General features: G+C 48.5%; 1 protein-coding gene across 2 annotated transcripts in view; it reads left to right on the plus strand.

The window, feature by feature from the left end:
- The window catches only part of epha8 (eph receptor A8), a 782,627-nt gene that overhangs the window by 392,848 nt on the left and 376,551 nt on the right, over positions 1-13,228 (plus strand). The gene's annotated exons all lie outside the window — the stretch shown is intronic.

The raw sequence follows: 13,228 nt of genomic DNA on the forward strand, positions 1-13,228 counted from the left end.
AGGTGCCGTCTTTCGAATGAAAGTAATTAAACCAAGCCCCGTCTGCTCTCTTAGGTGGATGTAAAAGATTTCAAAGAAGAGCAGGGGAGTTCTCTGTGGTGTCCTGGCCAATATTTATCCCTAAATCAACATCACTAAAACAGATTATCTGGTCATTATCACATTGCTGTTTGTGGGAGCTTGCTGTGCACAAATTGGCTACTGCGTTTCCTACATTACAACAGTAACTGCACTTCAAGAGCACTTCATTGGCTGCGAAAAGCTTTGGAACGTCCTGAGGGCGTGAAAGGTACTTAGTTTCTTTCCTAAAGTACCTATCTCAACAAGGTGGGAATCCAAAACCCAATCTCCAAACACCAGTCATAGTTCTCTAAAAGCAAAATAACAACAGAAAATGCTGGAAAAACTCAGCAGGCCAGGCAACATCCGTGGAGAGAAAATAGAGTCAACGTTTCGGGTCAAAACCCTTTGTCAAGACTAAAGAAGCACAGGGAATGAAATAGATTAAGAGGCCAGGCTGGGAGAGAACAAAAGAGAAGTGAAGAGACATTAAGAGGTATTCAGAACGAGACGAGATGGTGATCGGACTAGTTATCAGGGCAAATCCACTGCCTCCTTTTAAAACAGACTGCAAGGAAAATGGAAATGCCTAATCTGGCATTATTTAAATTTGTTGTAGAATAGCTGATGTGGTTCTCAAAGGGTTAATCCTGTCACGGCTGTGGTGACATTTGTAGAAATTTAACCACCAAATTAAATTATGCAGAAGTACTTTTAAAAAGTAGCCCTACATAAAGGTCACTGTGACTGAAAAAACTCGAAGACTGACCATTTTGAAATTTATGTGGTAGAAATTAGTCTGGATCTGTTTTCAGGCCCAGAATCGGTGCTGCAGAAACAGCACACACCCCAACCAGGAGGCCGGAGGTAGACCCAAAATTGGGCCTTGGTCTCCTTTCAATAATATGGGCGAGTTGTCAGCACCTATCACACCTGCACAGGCAACAACTTTGGCACATGCAAGGGTCGAAACACCTGTTTCAGGTGGCCACCTCGGACGCCTGAATTTCGTCCAAGGCCAATATGGCGTTGCATGTTTTTCAGTCATCCTTGGGCCATCCGCAGGACACAGGCCTGTGAAATTGGTCACTTTTGACCCAGTTTTCCATCTGGAAAACAGGCACAACAATGACCAATTTCTATGACTTGGTAATATTCTACATTTGGCGAGTGCTCGGTTAATACAGTGTGTTGACACACTGGTCTTTCTCCTCTGCAACCTGGGGTTCAATTCAGTCAAATACAGTTTCCTCTCTCTATCCTCTCAAAAGTTTTAAATCAAAACTGCTGAGGGAGTTCTGCGAGACCTCCTTGGAAGGTGTGAGTCCCGTGATAGGTCCAAGACCCCCTGGAATGTATGAGACCCCTCTGGTAGGTGTGAGAGCCCCTGGGATGTGGGAGACTCCCCTAGAAGGTGCAAGACCCCCCCCCCCTGGAAGGTGTGAGACCCTCTGGAGAGTGTGAGACCCCCTGGAATACGAGAGACTCCCCTAGAAGGTGCAAGACCCCCCCGGAAGGTGTGAGACGCTCTGTATGGTGTGGGACCCCTGGAGGGTGTGTGGCCCCCGGCAGAAAATCATCTTTCACTAGATAGGCTTAAAGTGCATGAAGCCGAACTCTAGTCCGACGTGAAGCTGCATTTCAAAAGTGCCCTCCCTGGGGACTTAATAAACCGGAGTTTGCCGGAATGGCTACAAACTTGTCCGTGACCCGGATACTCCTGGTCTCACCAGGCAAAGCTCCTCGACAACTGCTCGATGTGAGTCCCAGGCTGGGGTCAGGGCTTCGACCTCTGAGGAGTGGGGTGACGACTGCTCCTCTTTCTGAGGGGGAGGCAGGGAGAAGAACCTGGCATCCTCCACTCCCCCCCAGCTCAACTGGCGTCTCCTGCCTCCTCAGTGGGGAGGTGGGAGGGGAGGATATGTGCTTCCAATCTGCCACAGGCCTGCTCTCTGTGGCCTCTCCCCCTGAACCCCAGAATCTCAGTGGCTGCTCTTACACTGGACTATGGTCACCAACCCTCCATTGACCTGGAGTCTCCAGGACTTGAAGATTAATCTCCAGGAAACTGCTGTGAGCAAAACCCGGGAGAAAAATCACAGGGGCATTAAAAAAAGATTGTGTGTTTCTTTCATTTTCTTTGAACACTTAGTTATGAAAAATATTAGCGATGGGTAAAAAGGCTGTTTGACTGTCAGTTGAGAATTATCCAATTGGGTAATGAAGAGTCTTTTCGGTTTCCGATTGGTGTGGGAAGGTGGTGCGCTGTGACAATGGACATGTCGGGCGGCCAATGGCGGGAGTGTGGGGGCGGGGCAGTTGGAGGCAGGAGGTCATGTGATGAAGTCAAACCAGAGTTGGCGACCCTACTCTACCTGTGGGACCTCCGGCCTCCAGTTCATGGTCAGAGGTTCAAAGGAATTCTGGATTCCTTCCAGCAAACTGTCACAACGTCATTGATAATGTTCAAAGGGTTAAAATTAAATATATAGCCTCGTGATTTTAACGCCAGTTTTACATCTCTCTCCACGACCCCTCAGCTGTTTCATTCATGGTGTCGAGGGTGAAATTTCAGCCACATAGCCCATACCTTAATACTCGTGACATAATTTATTGACACACGAGAGCCTTGGTATTCAATACTGTTTTTAAGTATTTTTTTAATGGGTGAAGGCCCAAGCCCCCGCACACAGGAGAGTACCAAGCTTGAAAGTGTGTGAGAAGCTGAGATGAATCAGTGATTTGAAAAGCCTGTAGATTGTGGGAGAAAGGGAAGGCTGAGGGAGATAAGGAATTCCACCTTTCTGAGATCACGGAAAAGAATTAGTTAGCTGTCAGCACTGCGCCTTCCTAAGGTATCCGTTGGCTGTAGATTGTAAAGGGTCTGTTGCCAGGTCAGGGATTTACTTTGACAGGTTTCAGTTTTTCACAGTAAGTGTTTATAGGCCTGTAAAATAATCTAGAATATTATTACTTTTACTATTAAACAGCATGTTAGACATGTAAAACCGCTGCTGGGCAAATGAAGCGAGATAGATTCTTGGGCACTATGAAATTTCATCAGATGAAAGTGTAGCAGGACTATCGACTGGGAGAATAGCAAATGAGACTTTATTTTAATGAAACTAGAGAGTCATTGAAGGAGGGAGACGAGAGTGTTGCGTATAACTGCGTCATCCCACATCAGCATCCTCGACATCGCCTGCTCCCTGGTGTTGTGCTCACATCTGGACGTTGAGGTTCCAGAGAATGTTGGGAGGAGGACAACAGCAACAGCAACTTGCATTTAAATAGCGCCTTTAACATAGTAAAACCTGCCAAGGTGCTTCACAGGAGCGTTATCAAACAACATTTGGCACCGAGCCACATAACGAGATATTCGGACAAGTGACCAACAGCTTGGTCAAAGAAATAACAACAGAAAACGCTGGAAAAGCTCAGCAGGCCTGGCAACATCCGTGGAGAGAGAAACAGAGTTAACGTTTCAGGGCAAACCCTTCGTCAGAACTGAGAAAAAAGCAGGAAATTTAACAGATTAAAAAGGCCAGTTTGGGGGCTGGGAAATGGGGGAGGGGATGAAAGAACAAAAGGGAAGGTCTGTGAGAGGTGAAGAGACATTAAGAGATATTCAAGGTGAGACGAGATGGTAATAGGACAGGTAAAGAGACAAACAATGGCTCTCGATGAAGTGTGAAATGCGCTGGCAGAGTGAAAGACAGCTGCCATGTGGGAGAGAGAAAAAAGGAAAAGTCACAAACCAAAAGTGTGGATAAAAAATATAAAAATATGATAGGGGCCGAGGTTATGATCTGAAATTGTTGAACTCTATGTTGAGTCCAGAAGGCTGTAAACTGCCTAATCGGAAGACGAGGTGCTGTTCCTCGAGTTTACGCTGAGCTTCCGTGGAACAATGCAAGAGGCCGCAGACGGTGAGGTCTGAGTGGGAATGGAGCGGTGAATTAAAGTGACAGGCGACCAGAAGCTCGGGGTCACCCTTATGGACTCCACACCAGTCTCCACATTCAACGGATCATCCTCCGCCATTTCCGCCACCTCCAACGTGATCCCACCACCAAACGCATCTTCCCCTCCCATCCCCTTTCAGCATTCCGTAGGGACCACTCCCTCCGAGACACCCTAGTCCACTCCTCTATCACCCCCAGCACCCCTTCCCCTTTGCCCAGCACCTTCCTGTGCAAGCACAAGAGATGCAAAGAGGTTTGCCCTCCTCCCTTCCCACTGTCCAGGGCCCCAAACACCCCTTCCAGGTGAAACAGCTTGTACTTCTCGCAATCTAGTATACTGTATTTGCTGCTCATGATGTGGTCTCCTCTACACTGGGGAGACCAAACGCAGATTGGGTGACCGTTTTGCAGAACACCTCCGTTCAGTCCATAAGGGTGACCCCGAGCTTCCGGTCGCCTGTCATTTTAATTCACTGCTTCATTCCCACTCAGACCTCACCGTCCGCGGCCTCTTGCATTGTTCCACGGAAGCTCAGCGTAAGCTCGAGGAACAGCACCTCATCTTTCGATTAGGCACTTTACAGCCTTCCGGACTCAATATCGAGTTCAACAATTTCAGATCATAACCTCGGCACCTATAATAATTTTATATATTTTTTATCCACACTTTCGGTTTGTGCCTTTTCCCTTTTCTCTCTCCCACATGGCAGCTGTCTCTCACTCTGCCAGCGCAATTCACACTTCATCTAGAGCCATCCTTCATTTCTTTACCTGTCCTATTACCTTCTCGTCTCGCCTTGAATATCTCTTAATGTCTCTTCACCTCTCACAGACCTTCCCTTTTGTTCTTTCATCCCCTCCCCCATTTCCCCGCCCCCAAACTTGCTTTTTAATCTGTTTCATTTCCTGCTTTCTTTCTCAGTTCTGACGAAGGGTTTCGACCTGAAACGTTAACTCTGTTTCCCTCTCCACGGATGTTGCCTGGGCTGCTGAGTTTTTCCAGCGTTTTCTGTTGTTATTTCGGATGTCCAGCATCCGCAGTATTTTGCTATCAGCTTGGTCAAAGAGGTAGGTTTTAAGGAGCATCTTAAAGAAGAGGTTCCAAGGCAGAAAGGTTTAGGCTCCGCCATCATCGAGAATGTGGATATTCATGGAGTCTCCTCCCGTTAGTTTTTTTAATGGTCCACCACCATTCATGGCTGGATGTGGCAGGATTGCAGAACTTTGATCTGGTCCGTTGATTGTGGGATCGCTTAGCTTTGTCTATAGCATGCTGCTTTTGCAGTTTAGTATCGATGTAGTCCTGTGTTGCAGCTTCCCCTGGTTGGCATCTCATTTTTAGGTACGCCTGGTGCTGCTCTTGGCACTCCTCATTGAACCAGAGTTGGTCCTCTGGCTTGATGATAATGGTAGAGTGAGGGATATGCCGGGCCGGGTTACAGATTGTGGTGGTATACAATTCTGCTGCTGCCCCACAGTGCCTCATGGATGCCCAGTTTTGAGCACGGTGGCATAGTGGTTAGCACTGTTGCCTCACAGCGCCAGGGACCCGGGTTCGAATCCGGCCTTGGGTGACTGTCTGTGTGGAGTTTGCACATTCTCCCCGTGTTTGCGTGGGTTTTCTCCAGGTGCTCCGGTTTCCTCCCACAGTCCAAAGATGTGCGGGTTAGGTTGATTGGCTATGATAAATTGACCCTTAGTGTTAGGGGGATTAAATACGTGGGGTTACGGGGATAGGGTGGGATATGTGTTGGTGTAGGGGTTACAGGGATCGGGTGGGATATGTGTCGGTGCAGGCTCGATGGGCCAAAATGGACTCTATCTGCATTGTGGGATTTCTGTGATTCTGTGATTCCTTTCCAGATCAGAGTCAGGAGGTGAGACACTTGCCGCACAATACCCAGCCTCTGACCTGCTCTTGTAGCCACAGTATTTATGTGGCTGGTCCAGTTAAGTTGCTGGTCAATAGTGACCCCGAAGATGTTGATGGTGGGGGACTCGGCGATGACAATGTCGTCGAATGTCAAGGGACGGTGATTAGACGCTCTCTTATTGGAGATAGTCATTGCCTGGCACATGTGTAGCATGAATGTTATTTGCCATTTAAAAGCCCAAGCCTGAATGTCGTCCAGGTCTTGCTGCATGTGGGCATGGACTGCTTCATTATCTGAGGAGTTGCGAATGGGGAAAGGGCAGGAAAGTGGGGTTGAGGTCGAAGATCAGCCATGATCTTACTGAATGGCAGAGCAGGCTCGAGGGGCCGTATGGTCTACTCCTGCTTCTAATTCTTATGTTCTTATGAACTGAACACTGTGCAATCATCAGCGAACATCCCCACTTCAGACCTTATGATGGAGGGAAAGTCATTGATGAAACAGCTGAAGATGGTTGGGCCGAGGATACTGCCCTGAGGAACTCCTATAGTGATGTCCTGGGGCTGAGATGATTGACCTCCAACAACCACAACCATCTTCCTTCATGCTAGGTATGACTCCAACCAGTGAAGAGTTTTCCCCCCGATTCCCATTGACTTAAATTTTACTCGGGCTCCTTGATGGCACACTCGGTCAAATGCTGCCTTGATGTCACTCTCACCTCACCTCTGGAATTCAGCTCTTTTGTCCATTTTTGGACCAAGGCTGTAATGAGGTCTGGAGCCGAGTAACCTGGCGGAACCCAAACTGAACATCAGAGAGCAGGTGTTGGAAATGATGTTCCAACATCTGCAGTATTTTGCTATCAGAGAGCAGGTTATTGATGAGTAGGTGCCACTTGATAGCACTGACGACAACACCTTCCATCACTTTGCTGATGATTGAGAGTAGACTGATGGGGCGGTAATTGGCTGGATTGGATTTGTCCTGCTTTTTGTGGACAGGACATACCTGGGCAGTTTTCCACATTGTCAGGTAGATGTCAGTGTTGTAGCTGTACTGGAACAGCTTGGCTAGTTCTGGAGCGCAAGTCTTCAGCACGACAGTCGGGATGTTGTCGAGGTCCACAGCCTTTGCTGTATCCAGTGCACCCAGCCGTTTATTGACATCACATGAAGTGAGTCAAATTGGCTGAAGACTGGCTCCTGTGATGGTGGGGACCTCAGGAGGAGGCCGATGTGAATCATCTACTCGGCACTTCTAGCTGAAGATGGTTGAAGTGTAGTCACTGTTGTAATGTAGGAAACGCAGTAACCAATTTGTGCACAGCAAGCTCCCACAAACAGCAATGTGATAAAGACCAGATAATCTGATTTTTTTGTGATGTTAGTTGAGAGAAAAATATTGGCCAGGGCACTGGGGAGAACGATCCTGCTCTTCTTCGAAATAGTGCCGTGGGATCATTCATGTCCACCTGAGAAGACAGACGAGGCCTCGGTTTAACGTCTCATCTGAAAGACAGCACCTCCGACAGTGCAGCACCCCCTCAGCACTATAGTGTCAACCTAGTCTCTGGAGTGGGGCCCGAGCCCAGGATCTTCTGACTCAGAAGCGAGAGTGCTACAAACAAAGTCATGGCTGACACCAAAGTAAGGGAAGGATCCGAGTATGTTTGTGCGTGCGTGTGTATATCGGGAACGGTAGCATAGTGGTTATGTTACTGGGCTAGTAATCCAGAGGCCTAGACCAATGATCCAGAGATGTGTAGTTCAAATCCCACATCGGCAGCTGGGGAATTTAAATTCAGTTAAATAAATCTGGCCAGTGTCAGTAATGGTGACCATGCAGTATTTGGATTGTTGTAAAAACCCATCTGGTTCACTAATGTCCTTTAGGGAAGGAAATCTGCTGTCCTTACCCGGTCTGGCCTATATGTGACTCCAGACCCACGGCAATGTGGTTGACTCTTAACTGCCCTTATTAATGGCCCAGCAAGCCACTCAGTTGTAACAAACTGCTATAGAAAACAATAATAATAAAACCAGACGGACCACCCGCCATCGACTTTGGACATGATAACGGCACACCCAGCCCAGTCCTCCTCACTAACATCTGTGGACTTGTGCCAAAATTGGGAGAGCTGTCCCACAGACTAGTCAAGCAACAGCCTGACATAGTCATACTCACAGAATCATACCTTTCAACCAATGTCCCATACTCCTACATCACCATCCATGGATATGTCCTGTCCCACCGGCGGTACAGTGGTAAACAGTCGGGAGGGTGTCCTCAACATTGACTCCGGACCCCATGAAGTCTCAAGCATCGGCAAAGAAACCTCCTGCTGATTGCCAGCTACCGCCCTCCCTCAGCAGATGAATCAGTACTCCTCCATGTTAAACACCAATTGGAAGAAGCACTGAGCGTAGCAAGGGCACAGAATGTACTCTGGATGGGGGATTTCAATGTCCATCATCAAGAGTGGCTCGGTAGCACCACTACTGACTGAACTGGCCGAGTCCTGAAGGATATAGCTGCCAGGCTGGGTCTGCAGCAGGTGGTGAGAGAACCAACACAAGGGAAAAACCTACTTGATCTCGTCCTCACCAATCTACTTGTCACAGATGCATCTGTCCATGACAGCATTGGTAGTAATGACCACCACACAGACCTTGTGGAGACGAAGTCCCATCTTCACACTGAGGACACCCTCCATCGTGTTGTGTGGCACTACCACCGTGCTAAATGGGTATAAGGTGAGGATCAGGGTTGCCTTCTTTTGCTGTGGGGTGCTAAGATTGGCAGCTAAGCATTGGCAGTGTCTGAGGTCATGTTATCCGTGCCGTGAGGCTGAAAGAATGAATGGTAAAAGAACAGCACTGTACTAAAGCTGATTTGTCTGTTTCCATCCACCCCTCCCCAACCAGACCACAGATCCTCCAGCCTTCCTTTTACTCAATCTCTTTCTAAAATAGAATATTTGATATGTACACAGACGAAGTGCCGCACCAAATATATCCAACAATAAGAACAGAATAGTAGAATGAGACAGCACAGAAGTAGGCCATTCGGTCCCTCATGCCTGTGCCAGCACTTTGGTATCCCACTCCCTTGCTCTTTCCCCAGAGCCCCGTACATTTTTTCCCTTCAAGTATTTATCCAATTCTTTTTTGAATGTTACTATTGAATCTGCTTCCAACACCCTTTCAGGCAACGCGTTCCAATCCACAACAACTCCTTGTGTAAAAACATTTTTCCTCATGTCGCCTCTGGTTCTTTTGCCAATCACCTTAAATCTGTGTCCTCTGTGCCCTTCTGCCGCTGGAAACAGTTTCTCCTTATTTACTCTATCAGAGCACTTCATGATTTTGAACACTTCTATTAAATCTCCCCTTAACCTTCTTTGCTCTAAGGAGAACAACCCCAGCTTCTCCAGTCTCGCCACTTGACTGTGAAGGAGTGAGAAATCACGCTGTTGTTGCACTGTTGGCTCAACCCTCAGTGAGGTGCCACAGTGAGTTGTCACTGGGCCTCCTGTTTTGTTTGTACCAGCAAGTTCCTTTCTCAAGAAGTATTGTGACTGAACAGGGTCCTGAAACATGGAATTGTTAAAATACTCTCCACTGTCCCAGTCTTCACCAATTCATCGCATGAATTCATGAGCACTGCAGGGGAAAACGTGAAGAGTTTGGCAAAGTAGCTTTCTATTTTTTAATCCATTTATTTTGTTACAAATCAAGACTTGCTGGGTCCATTTTTGGCCTCAAAGAGTAGAGGATGGTATTTTTTTATTTTGAGACAACAAGATGGGTGATATTTCCTACACCTCTACAATCCCCTTGCCCAATGCTTTACAATTAAATAGTATCAGCTGATTTATGTTCAGTGAACAATACATGGCACTGAGCCAAAGAATGAGATATTAGGAGCGGTGACCAAAAGCTTTGTCAAAGACGTGTCTTTTAAGTACAGGCTTAAAGGAAGAGAGAGAGGTGGAGTGGAGGTAAGGGACTCCATAGTGTGGGCCTAGCTGGCTGAAGGCACAGTAATCAGTGGTGGGGTGAAGAAAGGGTGATGCACAAGAGGCTGGAGTCAGAGGGTGGAGGGGTTGTAAGGTTACAGGAGGGTCCAGAGGTTGGGACGGGCAAGTCCATGAAGAGATTTAAACATGAGGATGAGAATTTTAAATCAGATGCATTGGAGGACTGAGAGCCAATGTGTGTCAGCACGGGGAGCAGTGATGGCCGACCAGGGTTGGTGGGGGATAGGATTCATGTAGCAGAGCTTCGGATAAGTGGAAGGTTGCACAGGGTGGAGGATGGGAGGCCAGACAGAAGGGGATTGAAATCGTTGAGCTCGGAGGTGAAAAAGGCTTGGATTAGGGATTCTGCAGCAGATGGGCTAAGGGAGTGGTGGATGGATTGAGTCAACGACATAATGTGGGACGGGAATCACGTTTAGGCCAGACCAGGTAGGGGGTGACAGGCTCCTTTCCTCGAAGGACTGTAGTTAACCAGTGGGGTTTATATGACAGTCTGGCAGCTCAGAGGATAGGGGGGTTGGAAACTCGGCTCAGGGTCAAATACAATGCAGAAGTTGCAAGCGGCCTGATTCAGCCTGAGACGGAGGGTGATGAGGGGGATGGAGTCAGTGACAAGGGTACGGAGTGTGTGGCAGCGGCCAAAGCTGATGGCTTCGGTCTTCCCAAAGGTTAGCTGAAGGAAATTCTGGCTCTTCCAAAATTGGATGTCTGACAAGCAGGTAATTGGGATGAAAATCAGGTGGGCTCTGCAGCGGGCGGGCTCTGCAGCGGGCGGGCTCTAGAGCGGGCGGGTTCTGCAGCGGGCGGGTTCTGCAGCGGGCGGGCTCTGCAGCGGGCGGGCTCTAGAGCGGGCGGGTTCTGCAGCGGGCGGGTTCTGCAGCGGGTGGGTTCTGCAGCGGGCGGGCTCTAGAGCCCGCGGGTTCTACAGCGGGCGGGTTCTACAGCAGGCGGGCTCTAGAGCGGGTGGGCTCTAGAGCGGGCGGGTTCTGCAGCGGGCGGGTTCTACAGCGGGCGGGTTCTACAGCGGGCGGGTTCTACAGCGGGCGGGCTCTACAGCGGGCGGGTTCTGTAGCGGGCGGGTTCTGTAGCGGGCGGGTTCTACAGCAGGCGGGCTCTACAGCAGGTGGGTTCTAGAGCGGGCGGGCTCTACAGCGGGCGGGTTCTACAGCGGGCGGGTTCTACAGCGGGCGGGTTCTACAGCGGGCGGGCTCTACAGCGGGCGGGCTCTACAGCGGGCGGGCTCTACAGTGGGCGGGCTCTACAGCGGGCGGGCTCTACAGCGGGCGGGTTCTACAGCGGGCGGGTTCTATAGCAGGCGGGCTCTACAGCGGTCCAGTGATCTGCCCCGCTAGGTTACCTTCCAGGAGGCAAAGTTGAAAATGGCACCCACTGTATGAATATAGCAAAATGATGGAGGACATAAAGCATTTGTATTGATGCTGTACCCAAAGGAGATGCTACAGAAACAAATCCTGCATCACTAATTTCATGTTTCTCACTTACCAGAGCATCTTCTCATCCTTTCAAATACCAAAACTGCTCTGCTGCCATGGGGCCTGTAACTTATTCATTTTATAGCTGAGTATACAGCAGCTGACACACAGAGATACACTCACCATACTATACCAGACATAAATAAATCGTTACCTTTTACTCAATATGTGCCGTCTACCAGTGACAAGATGCGTATCTGGGCACTTGCTGATATACAGTTGTATTTAAAGCTCTGCTTTGCTCTTCTGGATCTCAAGCTCGGAGAAAGATCAATTACTGACAGAGCCACAGATCAAAAATTACCTCCAGGGCATTTTGTTTCGCTCCCTATCAATATAAGTTTGCAGCAAAATAAAAACCATCTTAATCGTTATCGAATTGAATAATGGTGAATGTGAGCAACTCAAAATTAGAACTGAGAGAACACAATTGTTCAAATCTGATACATGCAGAAAAGTATTGCCATGTTTAAAACCTATACCACACAGGTGGAGCTTTTATTTGCCTGAAACACTCTCCCTCTTGGGTCACACTCTACTTACTCAAAAACTGGCCGGCCTCCCACCTTGCACCCGCCGTAAACTTGAGTTCATCCAAATCTCTGATGCCTGTATCCTAACTCGCACCCAGTCCTGTTCAACCATCACCCCTGTGCTCGCTGACCTACATTGGCAACACCTCGATTTTAAAATCCTCATCCTTGTTTTCAAATCCTTCTATAACCTCGCCCCTCCCTATCTCTGTAATCTCCTCCAGCCCTACAACTCTCCGAGATATCTGTGCTCCTCCAATTCTGGCCTCTTGTGCATCCCTCATTTTCATCGCTCCACCATTGGCGGCCGTGCCTTCAGCCGCCTGGGCCCTAAGCTCTGAAATGCCCTCCCTAAACCGCTTTACCTCTCTCCTCCTTTAAGATGCTCCTTAAAGCCTACCTCTTTGACCAAGCATTTGATCACCTGCCCTGAAATCTCTTTATGTGGCTTGGTGTCAAATTTTGTTTGATAACGCTCCTGAAGTGCCTCAGGACATTTTACTACATTAAAGGCGCTATATAAATGCAAGTTGTTGTTGTAAAGAGCTCAAGGGCAGGTTGGAAAAGGCTGAGGAAGCAGCCACTCAAGTGTCTGCAGGGACACTGCTGGAGTTTAACCAGCTGAAACCATGCAATGTACTGCTTCTCCAGCTAGGAGCACCTCGCTAGGGCATTGGCTTGCTGGGTTACCTGGACTCAAGTGGGAAGAATCTCAATCCCTAATGACAGGTTCACCCCTCCAAGATTCATTAGTGAGCCAGATTAACATGTCAATCATCAGCAGTGCCCTGGAATACCGCACATGTGCTTGGCTCAGTTACAGATTAGCGGATCTTTCACAGAGGACTTACTTGGTTCTTCACTTCCAAATCCAAGCATGTCATTTTGGAGCCATTTTGAATGTAAAGAAATCCCACTTGCCTCCCCCCCAAAGAAAATGGTCATTAGACACCAGGCAAATGCAGCTGAATAGCAGGTTCCAGCAGTTCTGTACGAGCAATTTGGCAAGCACCACAACTCACCATAAAGTGTATGTGTGCATTGCCACCATCCTCTTGGGCACATCCCAAAAAATGATGGTTTCACCAGCTGCGAGTGTGGTGCTTCAGAATCTGCTTGCATCTCTGCAACCCACTCATGGTAAGCTACCAAACCTTGGATATATGGGCACATGTTCTCATACCCGGTTTCCTGGTGACGCTTTCCAACAGCTCTCATCCTGAGGGTCCTCATCGTGGCATTCAGCCTGGCTGAACGACTA

The sequence above is a fragment of the Somniosus microcephalus genome, chromosome 25 (assembly GCF_052327205.1).
Source record: "Somniosus microcephalus isolate GS21.2 chromosome 25, FLI_Smic_1.0, whole genome shotgun sequence".
In the NCBI taxonomy this organism is placed as follows: domain Eukaryota; kingdom Metazoa; phylum Chordata; class Chondrichthyes; order Squaliformes; family Somniosidae; genus Somniosus; species Somniosus microcephalus.